The 22,683-nt window shown below is 47.1% G+C and overlaps 1 protein-coding gene across 2 annotated transcripts in view; it reads left to right on the top strand.

The window, feature by feature from the left end:
• Positions 1–2,794: 2,794 nt before the first annotated feature.
• Positions 2,795–22,683, top strand: part of PER1 (period circadian regulator 1) — a 117,865-nt gene continuing 97,976 nt past the window's right edge. Inside the window, exon 1 of one of the 2 annotated variants that reach the window (XM_068274030.1) lies at positions 2,795–3,729. The gene's annotated coding sequence lies outside the window, so the exon portion shown is untranslated. Of the gene's footprint in view, positions 3,730–18,656; positions 18,809–22,683 lie in introns of those variants that run through there. The other variant, XM_068274033.1, reaches the window with a different exon arrangement.

Here is a 22,683-nt window from a genome sequence, read left to right as displayed (position 1 = left end):
GCCCAGCGTAGCCGGAACAAAAAGTTCCGGCCAGCGCTAAGGGCTGGATCGGAGGCGGCTGACGTCAGGACGTCGGCTGACGTCGATGACGTCACTCCGCTCATCGCTATGGCGACGATATAAGCGAAACAAGGAAGGCCGCTCATTGCGGCCTTCCTTGTTTATTCTGGGCGCCGGAGGCGATCGGAAGATCGCCTCCGGAGCGCCCTCTAGTGGGCTTTCATGCAGCCAACTTTCAGTTGGCTGCATGAAATAGTTTTTTTTTTTATTTAAAAAAAACCCTCCCGCAGCCACCCTGGCGATTTAATCAGAACGCCAGGGTGGTTAATAGTTTGTGTGTCTGTTTATACAGGAAGTCGCGTCAGACACTAGAGGGAGAAACATCCGCGCTGGAGCGCACGGAAGGTATGTATCTGCCGCTGCCTGCATACACAAACTATTCAACACTGGAGAGTAGTGCAAGGTGGCTGGATAGTGTACTGGTTAAGGGCTCTGCCTCTGACACGGGAGACCAGGGTTTGAATCTCAGCTCTGCCTGTTCAGTAAGCTAGCACCTATTCAGTAGGAGACCTTGGGCAAGTCTCCCTAACACTGCTACTGCCTATAGAGCGCGTCCTAGTGGCTGCAGCTCTGGCGCTTTGAGTCCGCCAGGAGAAAAGCGTGATATAAATGTTCTGTGTTTGTTTGTTTGTAGCGGCGGGCAGCGGCAGATACATATCTTCCGTGCGCTCCAGCGTGGACGTTCCTCTCTCTAGTGTCTGACGTGACTTCCTGTTTATACAGGAAGTCGCGTCAGACACTAGAGGGAGAAACATCCGCGCTGGAGCGCACTGAAGGTATGTATCTGCCGCTGCCCGCCGCCTGCATACACAAACTATTCAACGCTGGAGGGGAGCGCAGAGGGGAGAGCCTGAGGTGAGGGAGGGGGGGGGGACCGTCCCCCCTCCCCGCCGAAGTGCAGCATGGCTTTCCCCTCATGCTGCGACCCCTCCAGCCCCCCAAAACGGCCCCAAGCCCCCCCTGCGGGGGCAGGGGCTGCAGGCCCTATTGTTGCGCCAGTGGGCAGCCTCCATAGCGTACGTCAAAAAAGGGCGCCCGGAAATTTGGGTGGCCAGAACGCAGACAGTAGAATATCGGTAAGTATAACGATATTCTTCTATTAAAATGTAGAAAAAAAAATCAAAATGGGTATGAAATACTGATATTTTACCACCACTAAACCTATTTTCACACTGAACCCTCCCCCTTCCAATGCCTAACCTTAAAGCAAACATGAACTGAAAATTAAAAGTCAAAATAAATATACACAGGTCATATTTCCCTCCCGCAGAGTCTAATCATATATCTCTTTCTCTTCTCCTGAGTCCTGTTTGTCCATTGTGATAGATGGAATTCCCCTTCCTCCATTGTAAAAATGGCCATGACCCTGCAACAGCTTCCAGGTCAGCACACAAAGTCTTGTCAGAATTGGAAGAAAATTGTCAGAACTGGAAGAAAATGGTGAGCTTCTGAGAGGAACTGACGGCAAGGTAAATATGCAATATTCATTTGCAGGTACATCATGTGTTTATATATAAGGTGAGCCTGAGATGGTTCACTAGCACTAATTTATACTTACCTGGGGCTTCCTCCAGCCCCATAAGTACCGTGGCCTCCTTCGCCATCCTCCTCGGCTGCTCTGTTATACCACTATGGTTCCCGGTAATCCGGGCAGTCGCGGGCTTCTGCGCATGTGCGGCTGGGCGGTCACCCCTCATCGCTCTCCCGTCCCCTGGAGCTTTCTGCGCTTCTGCAGAATGCTCCAGAATCGGAAGCGCGGCAGGGTGCATGCATGCGCAGAAGCCCTTGACTGGCGGCGACTGACCGGATTACCGACAGTCGTACCACAAGAACGGAGGGGCTGAAGAGGACAGCGAGGGAAGCCACACAGTGCTTACGGGGCTGGAGGAAGTCCCAGGTAAGTATAAATTAGTGATAGTGTACCATCTCTGGTATATTTTAAATAATTTTACTCGGTTCAGGTTTATTTTAACCACCCGGCTGGACGCCTCACCTTAACCCCCCATGCTAACCGTCCCCGCCCAAAAAAACCCTGCAAACATAATAATTTCCGGGATCCACCAAAGGAACCAATTCAATTACCGCTAAGCAGGGGAAACTTGGGCGTCCGATAAACATCAGGAGTTCCAACTCCCAATACATATTGGGTGTGCTACAGGCACCAAAATTTCCCGATTACTGCTAATTCAACGGGCCCCTATGGCAGTGCCCAAACTTACGCCGCTAGCGTGCACCCAAATGACCTGTTCCCCCCACACATCCCTCTCACTTCAGGTTCCCTTTAAGGGAGCAGTGAGTTTTTGTCTCTTGTATTATTTGGCTGAGCTATGCGCTTTCTAGGAAGTGTATGGAGGGGAGGGGGGGCTGCTGCCTCAGCGACTCCCCTCAGGGCTGCTCATACCCATCTGTACGGTGTACATGTCACCCCTTACATCACACATATCATACTACAGAGGGGCTGCATTATGTCACACGCACCCTATAGCGTTATATAGGAATTAAGGTCACCCCAGCTGGAGGGCTCATATATCCCCAGCCAGCAGCACAGGGGCTTCTGTTATTATGTCACACACACACAGGCGGCCGCCACACTCCGCTCTCACGTGTCCCCTCACATTCCCCTAGTCCCGCCCACACCACAGCCAATCGGCGCTTCGGGGGCGGCTCCCGCTATCTGGGACAACCAATCGGCGCCGGAGAGGGTGGGCGCGAAAATCCCGCTCTCACGTGGAGCCGGGAATGGTTGAGAGGGGCTGAGAGAGAACTGGCAAAGCATATACCTGAGGCGCGCTCTGACTGCAGGTCTATTGCCTGGCGCTGACTGCTGGGCTATCACTGACTGCAGGTCTACTGCCTGGCACTGCAACTAACTGCAGGGCTATCACTACCTGGCACTGCCACTGACAGCTGGGCTATCACTGACTGCAGGTCTACTGCCTGGCACTGCCACTGACTCAAAAGCCATCACTGCCTGGCACTGACTGTTGGGCTATCACTGACTGCAGGGTTATCACTGCCTGCCACTGCCACTGACTACAGATATACTGCCTGGCACTGACTGCTGGGCTATCACTGGCTGCAGGGTTATAACTGCCTGGCACTGCCACTGACTGCTGGGCTATCACTGACTGTAGGTCTACTGCCTGGCACTGCAGCTAACTGCTGGGCTATCATTGACTGCAGGTATACTGCCTGGCACTGACTGCAGGTCTATCACTGCCTGCAGGTCTATCACTGCCTGGTACTGCTGCTCTTATTATTGCCTGGCACTGCCACTGCCTGTGGGTCTATCACTGCCTTCCACTGCCACTTATTGGGTGTGACAGCCTGCCACTCAGAGCCACAGAGCCTGGCACTAAGGCACACGGGCACTGAGAAACATCTGTATGTACAGGTGACTTCTGCAAATAGTCCAGAGACCACCCAAAGACACGGTCTGGGTGAAACAAGAGCCCCAAAAAGCCAATTTTAAGGTAATTTTCAGCACTAGACACCCCCCACAGTGACCACTGGACGTCCCACCTGTATGGACCGCGGCAACATGGCTGAACTGTACCCCACTGAGCTTCTGAAGGGTCTCCTAGAGAGAGGGGCGATGTAACTAGTCTCTATCTAGCCTCTTCTGTGCACGCCTGGATCTGCACACCCCACAGAAAAACACAGCTCACAGTAAGTTAGCATTCTATAGCATTAATCTACTTCTCCATCTAGTTCTGAGCATTGTCATTACTTATACCATGCAGTCCACTCCCATCACACATCATCTGTCTGCAGTGTGTCCTCTTGGCTGCATAGCCAGAACCACTGAATTTGTTATAGCCTGTGAATTTTTTTTTTAATATTTATATCATTGGAAATGTATATCGTATAGCTATGTAAAGGTGTAAATTAGCACTGCTAGTAAGGACAGTCAATGAGATGCAATTCATTACAAGTTCATACAGGATTAGGCACTAGTCTAGTTTAGGGGACCCGGCAGGAAACCTCATAGAGAACAGCTCTCCAATCACAGCACCCTCTACAGCACGAAGCGTTGTGATTGGCCGAACAGTGTGGGTGTAATTTATGCAGCTAGAGGGGTACCTGAGATTGGGGGGGGGGGGGGGGGGGAGATATAATAAAAAATTATGCATACACGGGGCTTCCTCCAGCCCCATCCAGGCTAATCGCTCCCTTGCCGTCCTGTGCTGCCTAGATCCTCCGAAATTCTACATTCTGCACCTGTACAGTAGTACTGCGCAGGTGCAGAGGCAGGAGCATGACTGGGGGGAGGGGGGGATGGCGCATGCGGCTGGTCCGTGCATGTGGAATATGCCCCAGACCAAGGAGTTTCGGGAGCGAATTGTATATTTGCATACAAAATTTGCATAATCCTGTATGACCGCGGTACGATTTGTGTCTCATTGGCCATGCCTAGTGTAATTTCATCTCTCAGCAGTGTCAGCACAGAAATTAGGCAGACGCAGCTAATATGTCAATGCAGGATGTTAACCCTTTGTCTGCTTTCTTGACAGCAGGAATTAAACATGCTGCAGATTTTTTATGCAGGAGTTCTATAAGCTGTAACAAAGAAGTGATTTTCTTTAAAGCTATTATGCTGTTACTTATCTTTTAGAGCAGAGAGGAAGTTCTGAGTTCGGGTCTGCTTGAAATACTATACTATTGGCTAAGTTGTTATTGTATTGTGTGCAGAAATGTGTCCAGTACTACCTTGTTTTTGCATTTTCTGATTTTGCAATAATCTTGCTGTCAGGGGTGTAATAAAAGTTGGTACAGATTATGTAATTACTGTAGGCCCCGGAACACAGCGGGTTCCCCCAGTACAATGACTTCATATGTTTCTAGTGCAAGTTTACTGCCTTTTAATAGACTGCCATGACATTGCGGTGATATTGTCTTGTGATATTGTAGCTGTAACCAGCCTTATCCATTCTCCTTTGCGTTTGATTACTATTAGTGACCGTTCTTTGCTTCGTAATTCGCAAGAAGTTCGTAATTATGGAACAAAAACATTCTAATAAAAGCCAGTTAGCTTCAGTTAACAGACCTGCTGGTTAAAGTGGACCTGAACTCTTGCACAGCACAGAAAGAAAACAGAGAAATGCACCCTGTATGTATTTAGAGAGTTTAGCCTGTCTAACCTGCCCCCTCCCACCTCATCTGTATCTGATCTCTTGCACAGGAGAGAAGGAAAACAGAGAAATGCACCCTCTATGTATTTAGAGAGTTTAGCCTGTCTAATCCCCCCCTCTCATCTGTGACTCATCACAAGCTGTAATGTGATCCCCAGCTGTGTCAGCTGGCAGCCTTGGCAGAGCAGCTAATTTGTAAACACAGGATGTTAGCCCTATGTCTGCTTGTATGAATGCAGGAAGTAAACACAGTGCAGATTAATTGCAGGATTTGTATCAGCTGTAACAACGAAATGTTTATGCTGTTGTTTTTCTTTTAGAGCAGAGAGGAAGTGCAGGTCCTCTTTCACTGGATCAGCCATTATAGCTTGTTTTTTTTTGCCATTCTCGACCTTTGCCTAATGGATGGGGCTTGGAGGCCATCACCTAGCTCTTTCAGTTTCAGTTGCTAGGCAACGGACCAGGGAGGCTGGAAGAAGGAGAAGAGCTTCAGTTCTGCTTTTCCATGCAAATTTCCAATGACTTGACATTGAGCTAATGACTCAGTAGATGCTGATTCATTAGATGGCATCTGGTCAAATAACCGGCCCCAGCTGGCTTAGACCACAGGTGTCAAACTCCAGTCCCTGAAGGGCCATATCCATCCCAGGGTTTAGGATGGACTTAGAAATCGAGATATGTGTTCTATTTGATAAACCAACCCTTTCCTGATTCACTACCATCAATTCAATTGGATTATTTGGCTGGACCAGGCTAGCTGAGGAGGACAGGGGAAGAAAGGACAACTGAAGTGAGAGAGCGATGGTGGCTGCCATATTTATTTCCTTTTAAGCAATACCAGTTGCCTGGCAGTCCTGCTGATCCTCTGCCTTTGATACTTTTAGTCATAGCCCCTGAACAAGCATGTAGCAGATCAGGTGTTTCTGGCATTATTGTCAGATCAGATACACCTGAGGAAGAACCGTGAAGGTTCGTAACATGTAGTGTTTGCTCCGCTATCAATACATGCTTGAAATAGCAAAGCCAATTGTGTGCCGCCTCTTCACTGATATTATTGTCAGATCTGACAAGATTAGCTGCATGCTTGTTTCTGGTGTTATTCAGACACTACTGCGACCAAATAGCTTGGCAGGGCTGCCCCGAGTATCAGGTTTTTTTTTTTTTTTTTTTATTTAAAAGTTGCAGATGCTCATTAACCACTTAAAGACCAGGGCTTTCTGCAGTGATCGGTGCTGCGTGGGCTCTCCAGCCCGCAGCACCGATCAGAATTGAGCCTTGGCGATCAGACTTCCCCCCCCTTTTTTCCCCACTAGGGGATGTCCTGCTGGGGGGGGTCTGATCGCCGCCGGCTGTTTGTGATCTGCGGGGGGGGGGGGCTCTTCAAAGCCCCCCTCCGCAGCGTTTTCCGCGCTCCCTTCCTTCCCGTCCCTCCCTCTCCCTCCATGGGCTGATATCCGTCCTGCGCATTGAAGGATAGGCTTCAGCCTATCATATGCCGGCGATCCCTGGCCAATCAGAGGCCGGGGATCGCCGATCTACGTCACGGCGCTGCTGCGCAGCAGCGCCGTATGATGTAAACAGCGGGGATTTCTTCCCTGCGTGTTTACATTTTGCCGCGATCGGCGGCTCTCCGGCTGTTCACGGAGTCACCCTCCGTGAACTGACATGGTTTCTATGGTAACACACTTAAGACCTGCTGACGCCTATGGGCGTTAGCTGGTCCTTAAACTATCAAAGTTAACTGAAATTCTAAATGCCACATATATTTCCAGTAATTACTAGCAAATAGCAATACGGAGGCTTTTTTTTTCCACTGTGGGTACTACTATGGAGGACTGTGTCCAGCACATCCAGCATACAGAAACAATCTTCACTGGCTGTAATCCTGTGAGAGTAAAATGTGATCAGAATGATAGAAAGCAGAAATATAACTTAAAATAGTGTGTATTTAACTCATCAGCTGCAGCTGTGTGTTCCTGTGTCTCTTTTCACATAGTCTAAAGTAAACAGTGTTTACAGCCAGGAACAGTTCATTCTGAATGGCAGGGGGGATAAAGCATCCAAGTCTGACACAAATAAATGAAAGACTACTCTTTAACCCTCCTGGCGGTTTATAAAAAATCCACCAGGGGGCAGCAAAGTCTTTTTTTTAATTAATTTTTTTTATTTTTTCATGTAGCGAGATGATAGCCACTGCTCAGCGGCATCCCCCCAGCCCCTCCGATCGCCTCTGGCGATCGGAGATCAGAAGATCCCGTTCAAAGAACGGGATCTCCTGAAGGGCTTCCCCCGTCGCCATGGCGATGGGCGGCATGACGTCACCGACGTCATCGACGTCGTGACGTCATTGGGAGACCCGATCTACCCCTCAGCGCTGCCTGGCACTGATTGGCCAGGCAGCGCACGGGGTCTGGGGGGGCTCACGGCGCGGGGAGCGCCGCGTAATCGGCGGGTAGCGGCGGCGATCAGAGGGCACACGCAGCTAGCAAAGTGCTAGCTGCGTGCTGCAAAAAAAAATAATTATCAAAATCGCCCCAGCAGGGCCTGAGAAATACCCCTGCGCGGCATAGCCCGTGCTCAGCACGGGCTTACCGCCAGGGAGGTTAAAAACTGTTCTATAGTTGCAAAAAACTCTCACCTGTTCTCATATAATCTGTGATAAAGCAGTGTGTGTGGGCAGGGCAGAAACAAACTAATCATTCCTCTGAAATAGTGTCAGAAAAGTGTAACCTTTCCACATGGTAGGGCTCTGGCCTGATACCGACACAAATTGTTACATAGGCCTAGTGCACACCAGAGCGGTTCGGCTGCGTTTTGTGATCCGCATGCGGCTGCGGATACGCTTGGGTAATGTATTTCAATGGGCTGGTGCACACCAGAGTGGGAGGCGTTTTGCAGAAACGCATACTCCCCGGGTGAGGCATTTTCTGGATTGCGGATGCGTTTCTGCCTCAATGTTAAGTATAGGAAAAACGCAAACCGCTCTGAAAAACTCCTGTTCAGAGCGGTTTTGCCGGCGTTTTTGTTACAGAAGCTGTTCAGTAACAGCTTTACTGTAACAATACATGAAATCTACTACACCAAAACCGCTACACAAAACCGCAAAACGCTAGCTGAAACGCTCGTTTGTCTCGGTTATGACACCATTTAGATTTTGTCCCTATCACAATGTAGGGCGCCAATATTTTATTTGGAAATAAAGGTGCATTTTTTCCAGTTTTGCGTCCATCACTATTTACAAGCTTATAATTTAAAAAATGTTTGTAGTATACCCCCTTCAAATGCATATTTAAAAAGTTCAGACCCTTAGGTTTATGTCATTTTTCTTTTTTTTCATTTTTTTTTTTAATTGTAATTTTTTTTTCCATTCAAAACTTTATTTGGGTAATATTTTGGTGTGGGAAATAAACAGTTAATTTTTTCATGTTATTATATGTGTAAATTGTAATGTAAAAAATATGTAGATGTAGTTTTACTATTTGGCCACAAGATGGCCACCTTCATTTTTTCCCCCTCTTTGTGCTTCCAGCTAAGCGATTTCTGCATAAAACGCAGCGTTTCCCGCTACGCAAGCGTTTCTGCCATGTGTGCACCCAGCCTGAAGAGCTATGGATTTTGGCTTGCATGCAGTTGTGATGCCAATTGCATGCCTCTTGGGATTAATCCAATCAAAACTGGATTTGACTAGCCCATTTTAGGCCAGAAACCCACTAGGAGCGATTTCTAAGCGCTAGTGATTTGACAAAGCTCCTGCTAATGCAATGCTATAGGGGATTTTTATAAAATCACATCGCTCAAGTGGGATCACACCCATAGCGTTACTTTAGCAAGAGTTTTCAAATCACAAAGGGGTCAGAAATTCGCTCCTAGTGGGTTTCTGTCCTGACTGTGATAAAATTAAGAATGTAAATCAGGGAGAGGATAGATTTTACAGTGCGCAAACACTTACTAAATAATACATAAATTATAATACTTTTTTTTTGTAATATAACATTGCATCATTCTGTCATATTAGCAGTCTTGCAGTTTAGAAACCACACTCTGGGCCGTATGCAATTCACTTTTTCACCTAAGTTATCTCCTGGGAGATAATTTTTCATTTTCGATTTAAAATCTTTTTCCAGCACTTTTCAACCAAAAAAGTACCAAAAAGTAGTTGAAAAAGTACTATCAAAAATATTTTAAGTATTTTCTTGCTTGCTGATGGCTTAAAAGGCATTTTATGGACAAGTTTAAAAACATCCCCTAGGAGAAAACTCAGGTGAAAAAGTGAATTGCATATGGCCCCCTGTATTTTAAGCTATAAAACAAAGCAGAAATAAGGACCATTTTAACCTTCCTGCAGTAAATCCTTATATTAAGTTGTCTCTCACTGTTACCTGGCTGTTTAATTGCTTCAGAGAACAGGACTGTAGCTCACCCAAGTTGGGTTGAATAGCTCAGAGAAGCTCTTTTGCATAGATAACAACTGACGTTTTTATACTGTTCCTGTACTGGAAAACATCTTGCAACTTTTTTTCTTTGCTACTAATGTTTTTTTTCTTAGCTGGGCTACACATACAATTCATTATCTCATAAGTTTATTTTCACTTCAGGTTTGCTCTAAGCAAGTCTTATGCAATGCATAGGTGAGTAAATGTGCAGATGTTACTCGAAGGAGGCTCTGAAGCTGATGTTAGCTTTTATTTTTACTGCTTTTAGCGTGTTACGGCATTGTTTGCTCTTTCGTAATGAGCTGGTCATCAGTATAAGGTAATACTGTTGATACCTGTCTATGCGGTTTCACCTTCTGCTACCTCTTCCCGCTAATCCTGCAGATGCAACCCAATCAGAGCTTCCCCCTGTCAGAAGGCTCCGGTGTCACCAGGCCCACTCTCTGTTATGTCATAGTCTGTGTCGTTACATAATGCTCCACTGACTTGGATAACATGTTACATACGGCATCTCTCCTCTGGGACACGTAGCCGGATCAGATGCCCCCAGGAACTGTGTTTACATTCAGTGCATGTAAGAGCTGGTACGGTTTGTTATGGCGGGGCTGGCTTTAATGAGAACCCGAGGCGGGTATTTCGAATTTTAAGAGAACTCAGAGGCATGTCCTGTGCATAATCACATGCCTCTGTGTCTCACTATTGCCGCCTCTAGTGTCCCTGTCCCCCCCCCCCCCCGGGGTCTGCTGTGCACCCCTGAAAAAAGTGCCAGGCTAGCGACAATCTGCTTGTCGCTAGCCTTGTATTTATTTACCTGCAGCCTGTCGTTCAGTCAGCGCTCCTCCGCCTCTGTCCACCTCCATGAGCTTCCTGCAATCGGAAGATAGGCCGTGACCCAGGAAGTACCTCCCAGGTCGCGGCCTAGCTTCCGATTGGAGGAAGCTCACGGAGGCGGGCAGCGGCGGGGGAGCGCAGAATAAATGACAGGCTGCAGGTAAATACAAGGCTAGCGACAAGCAGATTGCCGCTAGCCTGGCGCTTTTTTCAGGGGTGCACAGCAGACCCGGGGGGGGGGGGAACACTAGAGGCGGCAATAGTGAGACACAGAGGCATGTGATTATGCACAGAACATGCCTCTGCATCCTCCTAAGATTTAAAATATCCGCCTTGTGTTCTCTTTAAAGGACAACTGAAGTGAGAATGATATGGAGGCTTGGCAGAGAGGAGGAGCCCAGTGGAGGGAGTGGCAGAGAGGAGCAGCCATATTTTTCTTTTAAACAATGCAAGTTGCCTGGCAGCCCTGCTGGTCTATTTGACTGCAGTAGTGTCTGAATAACACCAGAAAAGAGCATGCAGCTAGTCTTGTCAGATCTGACAATAATGTCAGAAGCACCTGATCTGCTGCATGCTTGTTCAGGGGCTATGGCTGAACGTATTAGAGGCAGAGGCTCAGCAGGATAGCCAGGTAACTGGTATTGCTTAAAGTGGACCTGAACTCCTGCACAGCACAGAAGGGAAAACATAGAGAAATGCACCCTGTGTGGATTTAGAGAGTTTAGCCTGTCTAATTTCCCCTCATCTGTGACCAATCAACAGTTATAATTTGATCTCCCCTCCGTGTCAGCTGACTGCCATGGCAGATAAGCTAATTTGAAAGCTCAGGATGTTAAAGGGGTTCTTTAACGTATTTTTTTTTTTTTTTAAAGTTTCACTTAGCTGCAGCTTCTACCAGCCCCCTGCAGACGTCCTGTCCCACACTGGCCTCAACGTACCTCCGGTCCACTTATCTTTTTTTCGTCTATTAAGACGAAAGCCACTGCGCTTCTGTGGCCGCGCTTGCCCTTGCTCCCACTCACGTCACCGGGAGCGTCCTGCACAGGTGCAGTACGAAGTTTCCTCGTAGTGTGCCTGCGCAGGATGCTCCCGGCAGCGTGAGCGAGGACGTGCAGGCGCAGTGGCGATTGTCCTGTTAGATAAAACGATAAGTAATCCGTGGCAGGGGGACCGGAGGATCCTTGAGGAACGGCGCAAGACAGGACATCTGCAGGGGGCCGGTAAAAAGCCCCAACTAAGTGAAACTTTTTTTTAAAAAAGTGTTGAACAATCCCTTTAACCTTCTGGGGACTGCTTAACGCCAGTGGGCGGGATCAAGGTGGCAGCCCCAGGACCACCTAACGCCAATTGGCATCAAGTCCTGGGGCGGGTATTTGCAGGAGATCACGCTCGCCGATGCGCGCGCATATCCGCCTGGATGACGGAGCTAGGCTCCGCCTTCAGTCTCCCAGCGGCAACAGGAGAGGCTTAGACAGCGACACGACTATTTAGTCCATACAGCGATGCGATCTAAGGCAGCGCTGTGCTGTGGACAGATAGCTGTCCCCCTGGCAGGCTCAGGGGTGATCCGCTGTCATAGTCTGAAGCCTATGACAGCCGATCACAGTGATTGGCTGGCGGGGGGAGGGAAGGCTGGGTAATAAAATATTTTTTAAAAAATAGCAACATTTATTATAAAATAATGTTATAAATATTTGCAAAAAAACCAAACAAACACTGCACCACCAATCAGAGCCCACCAAGAGAGAGGGGGGGGGGGGGGGAATCACTTGTGTGCTGAGTTGTGCAGCCCTGCAGCGAGGCCTTAAAGAGAACCCGAGGTGTGTTTAAAGAATGTTATCTGCATACAGAGGCTGGATCTGCCTATACAGCCCAGCCTCTGTTGCTATCCCAAACCCCCCTAAGGTCCCCCTGCACTCTGCAATCCCTCATAAATCACAGCCGTGCTGTGAGGCTGTGTTTACATCTGTAGTGTCAGTCTCAGCTGCTCCCCCACCTCATGCATAGCTCCGGTCCCTGCCCCCATTCCTTCCCTCCAATCAGCAGGGAGGGAAGGGATGCAGGCGGGGACTGGAGTTCTGCAGGAGGCGGGGAGAGCAGCAGACTGACACTATAGAGATAAACACAGCCAGCTCTGACAAGCTGTTTGTCAGCAGCGTGGCTGCGATTTATGAGGGATTGCAGAGTGCAGGGGGACCTTAGGGGGATTTTGGGATAGCAACAGAGGCTGGGCTGTATAGCCAGATCCAGCCTCTGTATGCAAATAATATTCTTCAAACCCACCTCGGGTTCTCTTTAACGCTGCAGTGGCCATTTTTGTGAAAAATGGCCTGGTCACTAGGGGGGGTGTAAGCCTATAGTCCTCAAGTTAACAATATGTCTGCTTCCATGAAAGCAGGTTGACTGCAGATTTATTGCAGGATTTGTATCAGCTGTAACAAAGAAAAGTTTTTCTTTAAAAGTTATTATCCTGTTGCGTATCTTTTGGAGCAGAGAGGAAGTTCTGAGTTCAGGTGCACTTTAAGCAGGGCTGTGGAGTCGGAGCCATTTTGGGTACCTGGAGTCGGAGTCAGGGGTTTCGTAAACCGAGTGATGATTTTAGTACCGACTCCACAGCCGGGATCGATGAGTGTAGCAGGCCATACACTCATCGATTTCTCCCGTCGATAGATGGCTGATTCGTTCGCTCTGATCGAATAAGTGAGAGATTAGTGCAGCATAGGGCCTGAGGAATGAGACAAGCAAAAATGCAGACTAGTGTGCCTGAGCGTGCACTTTGGGCTGGCCACACCTGCTGGGCTCAAAGCAGCCAATCGGATGCTGATCGGGCCTTTCATTGTGAGGTCACCTTTAGCTCCATTTTATTTAAGGTGAACCAGAGATGTGAGTTGGAACAATTATTGCTGACATAATAATAATAATCCCTGCAGTGCACTGATGAGGATCAACCAATCCAAAACAGCCTGTATGCATGTTGGATTATTGTGGTTCTGTACAATTAATAAGCTGACACATCATTGCTTTCTAGTGGTTCTGGAGATGCGGTTAGCTTACAGGGACAACAAAGGATGATTTACATATTCAGCAGTGATGCATTGTGGGAGACATCAAATGCTCACTCACACCTGAATTATCGCAAATACCTTCTGATTTAAGAAGGCAAACTTTTGTTTTTTTGTTGCATAGATAACTTCCTGTAAACAAAACAATATGAGACTCTCATTTGCTACTAATGTTCTATATCTTAGCTGTGCTTCGCATACGGTGCAATTCAATATCCAAAAAGTTTATTTTCGCTTTAGGTTTGCTTTAACCACTTACCTACTAAGGAGTTTTTCCCATTATGGACCAAAGCAATTTTCCCCTTTTAGAGCTCCTCTCATTCATTGGTCAATAACTTTATAACTACTTATCACAACAAAATGATCTGTGTTGATGATGATGTTTTTTTCGCCACCAATTAGGCTGTCTTTGGGTGGTACATTTTGCTAAGAATTATTTTTTTCTAAATGCATTTTAACGGAAGTAATAAGACAAAAATTGAAAAAATTCATTATTTCTCAATGTTCTGTGATTATAGTTTTAAAATAAAACTTTCAACTGTAGATAAAACCCACACATTTTATTTGCCAATTTGTCCCGGGTATTGTAACGTTTAAAACATTTCCCTAGTACAATGTACGGTGCCAATATTTTATTTGGAAATAAAGGTGTATTTTTTTCAATTTTGTGTCCCATCAAGCCCATAATTGTAAAACTAACAGTAAAATACCCCCATGACTTACAAATAATAAAAAAAGTTCTGTCCCTAAAGTAAATATATAGATAGATAGATAGATAGATAGATAGATAGATAGATATAGAGAGAGAGAACAACATGGAGTTGCAGTATGCAGCTCCTCTTTTATTTGAGTGAGCAAATGCAAGTTATATGGACGGACAGTTTCGGTTGTCCCCGACCTTTATCAATGCCCAGCATTGATAAAGGTCGGGGACGATCAAAACTGTCCGCCTGTATAACTTGCGTTTGCTCAGGTAAAAGAAGAGCTGTGTGCTACAACTCCACATTGTTCTTTCTATTGATGCTAGGGGACTAGGCAACCCCAGTTGCGTGCATACCACTACTATCAGGTTTGTGATAGCTGCTGACCCCCCTCCCCCCTGGACTCTATCTATCTGTGCATTTTTTTTTATTTGGGCAACTATGGGAGAGTGAGAGGGGTAAGGGGTTGATTTTAATAAAAAAATATGTGTCTTTGTATTTAGAAAAAAAATGTATGTAGCTGTAATTTTACTATTTGGCCACAAGATGTCCTCATGCATTTTCTTCCTGCCATGTACTAATAGTAGTCAACAGGAAGTAAGTGCAAGTGTAACTTAGTTCATTACAATGACCGCAAGCATCTCATTGATGCACGGGAGCAAGCCACGAGTGAGGGCTGTTTATCTACACCCCTTTGCACCCTGTTTAGCACCCAAATTAATGTTACCTCCTTTTCTTCCCACTAATAGAGCATTCTTTTGGTGGTATTTGATTGCTGCTGCGATTTTAACAATTTATTTTTTATTAATTAAAAAGATCATTTTTTTTCAATAACTAAAAACCCTATTTTTTTTCAATAACTAAAAACCCTATTTTTTTAATTCCCCCCTCTCCCCCAAATTACCCCTAGATCACATTACATACACTACACTACACGTACATAGGCATTAGCCTATGATAGGGATTACATTGTGAGCCCCCCGAGGGATAGTTAAGTGACAAGGACATCCTCTGTACAGCACTGTGCTAGATCACAGTGCTGTATACATTTATATATTTGCTTTTTGTTTGTTAAAATCAGCCTGCCTATCACAGAGAGGTACTCTGTTTCTACCTTTGCCACTGAGCCAGCCTCTCATAGAGAGATACTCTGCTTCTACCTGTGCCACTGAGCCATCCCATCACAGACAGGTACTCTGCTTCTACCTGTGCCACTGAGCCAGCCTATCATAGAGAGGTACTCTGCTTCTACCTGTGCCACTGAGCCAGCCTATCACAGGGAGGTCCTCTGCTTCTACCTGTGCCACTGAGCCAGCCTATCACAGAGAGGTAATCTGCTTCTACCTGTGCCACTGAGCCAGCCTATCATAGAGAGGTACTCTGCTTCTACCTGTGCCACTGAACCAGCCTATCACAGAGAGGCACTCTGCTTCAATTTGTGCCACTGAGCCAGCCTATCACAGAGAGGTCCTCTGCTTCTACCTGTGCCACTGAGCCAGCCTATCACAGAGAGGTACTCTGCTTCTACCTGTGCCACTGAGCCAGCCTATCACAGAGAGGTACTCTGATTCTACCTGTGCCACTGAGCCAGCCTATCACAGAGAGGTACTCTGCTTCTACCTGTGCCACTGAGCCAGCCTATCATAGAGAGGTACTCTGCTTCTACCTGTGCCACTGAACCAGCCTATCACAGAGAGGCACTCTGCTTCAATTTGTGCCACTGAGCCAGCCTATCTCAGAGAGATACTCTGCTCCTGCCTGTGCCACTGAGCCAGGCTATCACAGAGAGGTACTCTGCTCCTTCCTGTGCCATTGAGCCAGCCCATCACAGAGAGGTACTCTGCTCCTACTTGTGCCACAGAGCCAGCCTATCACAAAGAGGTACTCTGTTTCCATGCTTCCACCTCTGCCACTGAGCCAGCCTATCACAGAGAGGACTCTGCTTCTACCTGTGCCGCTAAGCCAGCCTATCACACAGAGGTACTCTGCTTCTACCTGTGCCACGGAGCCAGCCTATCACATAGAGGTACTCTGCTTCTACCTGTGCCGCTGAGCCAGCCTATCACACAGAGGTACTCTGCTTCTACCTGTGCCACGGAGCCAGCCTATCACAGAGAGTTACTCTGCTTCTACCTGTGCCACTGAGCCAGCCTAACACAGATAGGTACTCTGCTCCTGCCTGTGCCACTGAGCTAGCCTATTACAGAGAGGTACTCGGTTTCCATGCTTCCACCTGTGCCACTGAGCCAGCCTATCACAGAGAGGTACTCTGCTTCTACCTGTGCCACTGAGCCAGCTCCGAGAGGTACTCTGCTTCCACCTGTGCCACTGAGCCAGCCTATCACAGAGAGGTACTCTGTTTCTACCTTTGCCACTGAGCCAGCCTCTCATAGAGAGATACTCTGCTTCTACCTGTGCCACTGAGCCAGCCTATCACAGAGAGGTACTCTGATTCTACCTGTGCCACTGAGCCAGCCTCTCACAGAGAGGTACTCTTATTCTACCTGTGCCACTGAGCCGGCCTATCACAGAGAGGTACTCGGCTTCTACCTGTGCCACTGAGCCAGCCTATCACAGAGAGGTACTCTGATTCTACCTGCGCCACTGAGCCAGCCTCTCACAGAGAGGTACTCTGCTTCTACCTGTGCCACTGAGCCGGCCTATCACAGAGAGGTACTCGGCTTCTACCTGTGCCACTGAGCCGGCCTATCACAGAGAGGTACTCGGCTTCTACCTGTGCCACTGAGCCAGCCTATCACAGAGAGGTACTCTGATTCTACCTGCGCCACTGAGCCAGCCTCTCACAGAGAGGTACTCTGATTCTACCTGCGTCACTGAGCCAGCCTATCTCTGAGAAGTGAAAAGAGAAGTAGGGCAATGCCAGGCACAGTATGTCAAATTCCAGAGCTGCCACAATGCTTTCCTGCTGCTAAATGAAGTAATCAGCTGTTGCTGCATTTGGTAGAAAAAGAGGGGGGACAGTTATGTCATTCTATCCCTTTTTCCATTTGGAATTTACAGCAGAGTTCCACTGTAGGCAGCAGCTACAGACCTGTATTGACTCATTGTCAAGCCATTGAAGGTTTGCTAGGAAAGCCAGAGTTCATATTCACCAGGAGTCATTGGAGGATGGGGGTTATGTCACGTATGTGCCACAAGTCTCATGATGGGAGTTCCCCTTTAACTCCTCCTTGCAGCTCTTAACATAAAGAAGAGCTTTAACAAGGGTTAAACTTCATCCCAATCAGTAGCTGATGCCCCCTTTCCCTCTTCTGGAATAGATCATCAGGAGGACTCTGTGTGGCTGATATTGTGGTGAAACCCCTCCCACAGTGTGATGTCATGACCATGGCCCTGAAAGTTTGCTGTCTGAGAACCTCGCTGCATTGTGGGAAATAACGGCTTTTTCCAACATGCCCTCTGTGCATAGAACTCTCAATAATGAACATTCCGTACAGATCACCTGGCAGGACTAAAGATGTCACCACCAGTGATACATTTCAGAATGTAAATAAGGGAAAGGAAAGATTTTACAATGGCCAAAGACTGACTAAATAAATCTTGTGAAAAATAAGAAATGTTATTCAATATATTTTTTTCACTACAGTTCCTCTTTAATGCTGTCGTATCTCATCATAATCGATACCTATATATCTATTTTTGTGCATTTATTCATGCTTCCTCTCCCCATTGACCTATTGAACACCAGGGCTGGCTGTGACGCAGGTTATTATTTCCGTATGTGTCCCGCCCCCACGCGTGCCCAGGCCTTGTGTTTGCCTAGTTAGTGCTGAGCTCTCATTGGCTGTCCCACTAACCTAGCAAAGGAACCCAGGACAAGGCAGAGGGATGAGACGAGCAAGATATGCAGACTCGTGTGCCTGAGCGTGCACTTTGGGCTGGCCACGCCTGCTGCGCTCAAAGCAGCCAATCAGAGGCTGATCCCGCCCTCCACTGTGAGGTCACCTTTGGCTCCATGTCATTTAAGGTGAAACAGAGATGTGAGTTGGAACATTTATTGCTGACATAACTCTTGTTATGACCGAAACCTGAAATGCGACTTGTTTTAGAAGCACTGAGGAATCCTAAATCTGACTCCCTGTTGACTGAAAAAAAGTGTCTGTTTGCCGTATGAAGACACATCCAGCCTTTATCTGATACTGGAGGTGAGAATAAGAGTGCCTGGAGCTGTCCCACATGTCATTTAAAAAGTGAACCTGTAAAATTATTTAAAACACATGATGTACCTGCAAATAAATATTACATACTTACCTCGCCGCCAGTTCCTCTCAGAATCTCACCATTTTCTTCTATCAAATGATTCCTTCCAGTTCTGACATGATTTTGTCAGAACTGAAATATATCAGTTGCTGTCAGCTATAACTGAAAGTACAACTGACATGCAAGGTAATGTCCATGTTTCCCTGTGGCTCACGTGGGTGATATTACAGTTTAACAGTGTGCTGACCAGGAAGCTGTTACGAGGTTATCACCATTTTTAAAATGGAGGAGGGAGATTTCCATTGATCACAGTGGACAAACGGGACACGGGAGAGGAGAAAGAGATTGATGAGTAGACTACACGGGAGGTGAGTATGGAGTTTATTTGGACTTTTATTATTCAGTTCAGGTTTGCTTTAAGAAATTGATTTTGGTGTTTCTCTTTCTCAATGGCCATGGTTTGTACTCTAGATAAAACCTTTTTTTTTATAACTGGATAGAGAAGGGGAGAACTTAATAAATTACTCAGGACATTTAATTTTGCTGAAATTATCCTGGTTTCAGCATCATAAACCAGTGTTCTCCCCAGAATTTTTTTTCCGCCGGGTGCCATGAAAAAGTAGCTGGGTGGGGCGCAACCGGAGGTATGTAGGGCTGGGGCAACTCTTCTTACAGCACAGGTGGAGGATGAGGAGGTGAGCTGATGACAGCCGGGTGCTCACCAAAATTAGCCAGGTGGAGCACCCGGCTAAAAAAGCCTGGGGAGAACACTTCATATATCTATATTGGTATGTAGCTCCACCCTCCCAGTGATGCTTAGCCTAGGCTGTGATGTCACGCAACCTTCTCCCCTAGAGCACTCTGGGAGATCAGTTGATGTAGGGCAGCATGGTGGCGTAGTGGTTAGCTCTCTCGCCTTGCAGCGCTGGGAACCTGGTTCGAATCCCAGCCATGGCACTATCTGCAAAGGGTTTGTATGTTCTCTCCGTGGCTGCGTGGGTTTCCTCCGGGCACTCCGATTTCCTCCCACATTCCAAAAAAAACATACGGATAAGTTAATTGGCTCCCCCTAAAAAAAAAAAAAAATTGGCCCTAGACTACAGTACTTACACTACATAATATAGACAATGGTAGGGATTAGATTGTGAGCTCCTTTGAGGGACAGCTAGTGACAAGATATATATATACACTGTACAGCGCTGCGTAATATGTCGGCGCTATATAAATACTAAATAATAATAATAATAATGTGCCTGCTCACTTCACAAAGGGTAATCCCCCAATTCACAATGATTCATCTTACCAGTAGTAAAGATACCGACAACTCTGCTTAAAGGTACTTGGACATCTAGCCATGTATTGGCAGATCGACCAAGAGACAAATCTCTCTCTGAATGAATGTGATCAGAGAGAGATCTGTTGCCTGCCCATACACCACAAGCCAGTTCCCGATACATTTCACCATTGAAGAAGACATCTGACCTGCACCATCAAGTTAATGCTCTTTTAATTCATGAATGCATAACAGCAAATACAGCGATGTTGAAACGTCGCTTTATGCATTGCTGTTCTGCGTTGCTGTATTTTCTGTCATGCATTCATGAAATAAAAGAGCATTAACTACTTGAAGACTTCTCCACGCCAATTGGCAGCCCTAGGACCGCCTAACGCCGATTGGTGTGCAGTCCTGGGGGCGGAGTTTGCAGGGGATCGCGCGCATAGGTGCATCCCCGCTTCAATGACGGTGCTCCGCTCAGCCATCAGCCTCCCAGCAGCGATCGCTGCCAGGAGACTTAGATGGCGAAACCGCCGTCTTTTAACGGTACAGCTTTGCAATCTATGGCAGCGCTGTACAGGGGACAGCCGTATGACACGGCTGTCCCCCTGGGGGAGACAGAAGTGATCGGCTGTTATAGGCTGAAGCCTATGACAGCTGATCACGGGGATTGGCTGGCAGGGGGGGTGGGGGGAGGGAGGGTTTTTGAAAAAAACATTCTGGCAGGGATCAGACCCCACTAACAGAGAGCTCTGTTGGTGGGGAGAAAAGGGGGGGGGGAAGCCCTTGTGTGCTGAGTTGTGCGGCCCTGCAGCGAGGCCTTTAAGCTGCAGTGGCCAATTTAAAAAAAAAATGGCCTGGTCTTTAGGAGGGTTTTAAACTGCGGTCCTCAAGTGGTTAACTTAATGGTGCTGATCAGACGTCTTCTTCATTGATCCTGATCTGGAGTGCTGCCAGAACCACTGAGGCAAATCGCAACATACTCAAGGGAGGCGCTCCACCATTTCCTCAAAACAATACATTTCACCATGAAATCTATCAGGAATAGTTCTAGCAACACCACCAACATGGTGCCTCCCCCAAATGTAAATGTCCCCTCCCCCCTGGTGCCCGTGCGTGTAAAATCGCAGCATGACTCCTGGCGCCCCCCACTGTCACTCCGTGTCTGCCATCACACTGAATGCCACCATGTGGTGGCGAGTTTACCCTGTGCCACTTGTGTGACATCACACACATGCCTGGAGGAGGCTGATGGGAGTCACGGCAACGGGACCGGTGAGATTTTACACCATACGGCCAACAGTGGGGACATTCCCAGATCTTCCAAGCATGTCCGAATGAAACATTCGCCAGATTTTGGCCCGGATTTGTCAATTCATCAATATGGCATGATTGTTGCTGCACCAATTTTAATCTTGATTAAATTATCAAATTGGATGGTCGATCGGGCCAGAAAATTGGTAGATTATGGCCAGCTTTAGAATGTAAATCAGGGCGAGATGAGATTGAACAATGGGCAAACACTAAATTATAAATGACAATTGTTAAAAAAATAAGCAGTTTTATGCATTAATGTCATTTGTATCAATGTGCTCTGCCCCAGAGCACTCTTCTCAATCCTAACTCTGTAATCGCTGTGCTAGGCTCGCAGTCATCACAGGGGCAGGAGCCAATAAAATCAGCATCTGATTGGTCCATAGAACTAAGCTGTCTAATGACAACTGAGCGAGTGTCGGAGCGTGTGTGATGTTGCTTGCGGCAGGAGCAACTATAACGGGTTTAGTTAAATCTACATAATTTCAGAATCAAGCATTCCTAAACACAGTTCAGATTTATACATAAAATCAGCCACTTTTCATTGATTGGGAATTATGGAACATACTCATTCTCTCTCGATTCTATAAAATGATCGAATCGAATGGGCGATTGTACAACCAAGTCGCTAGATGTACCTTAAGTTTGCGCTTACAAGGAATTTGTCTAGGCAGTTGCTTAAGAGACAGAAACAAAACAATACAAGGGCAGACAGTATATATATTACAAGTCAAGGACTTCTGAAAGCATTCTTTTGTTTACAGCATATTTCCACACCTGCCTAACACTTTTGCTCAGTACTGTGTATAAATGATACATTGGGCGTGATTCACACAACTTTTTCACCTGTTTTCACCTTATCTATGTTATCTATGTTATTGTTATCTATGTTATCTAAAAAATGAGTTTCACTTACCTGGGGCTTCTACCAGCCCCTTGCAGCCACCCTGTGCCCTCCTAGTCACTCACTGCTGCTCCGGTCCCCTACCACCAGCTAGTTTTGTTTTTGCTGACCTCGGGGTTGGCGGGCTGCATTGCGTACATTTTTACGCATTCCCACTGGTGCAGGAACATTAACACATACGTATTTACGCGTTACGTTGAACCACTAATGCGTAAAAACGTATGTGTTAATGTTCCTGCACCAGTGGGAATGCGTAAAAATGTACGCAACACGAGGTCGGCAAAAACAAAACTAGCTGGCGGAGGGGGACCGGAGCAGCAGTGAGTGACTACGAGGGCACAGGATGGCTGCATGGGTCGGGTAGAAGCCCCAGGTAAGTGAAACTTTTTTTTTTTTTTTTTTGCCGGACGTTCTCTTTAAGCTCCCAAAGAGCAAAAATATAATATAATTAACTACTTAAGGACCAAGCTGATTGAAATCTACGCCCTGTTTTGGTGGTTACCTGTCTGGCAGGGCGTAGATTTCAATCAGCAGCCGCTGCGCGCATCCGCCGTTTACGTCGCTCCCACCGATCTCGCCACTGAATCCCGACATCTCTCGCCGCAGCTCGCTTGCTCTGCCTGTCTCTATGACGGCAGAGCCCTGTGAGCGGGTCAGAAGTCGATTTTATTGGCTCCTGGCCCTGTTTTTCAATGTAAGCAACTCCCATTAGTTTACATTGAAAGACGGCTCCTGACCGGCTCACAGGG

The sequence above is a fragment of the Hyperolius riggenbachi genome, chromosome 3 (genome assembly GCF_040937935.1).
Source record: "Hyperolius riggenbachi isolate aHypRig1 chromosome 3, aHypRig1.pri, whole genome shotgun sequence".
NCBI classification, from domain to species: domain Eukaryota; kingdom Metazoa; phylum Chordata; class Amphibia; order Anura; family Hyperoliidae; genus Hyperolius; species Hyperolius riggenbachi.
Note: the sequence above shows the minus strand (reverse complement) of the source record. Positions and strands in the feature narration are given on the sequence as shown.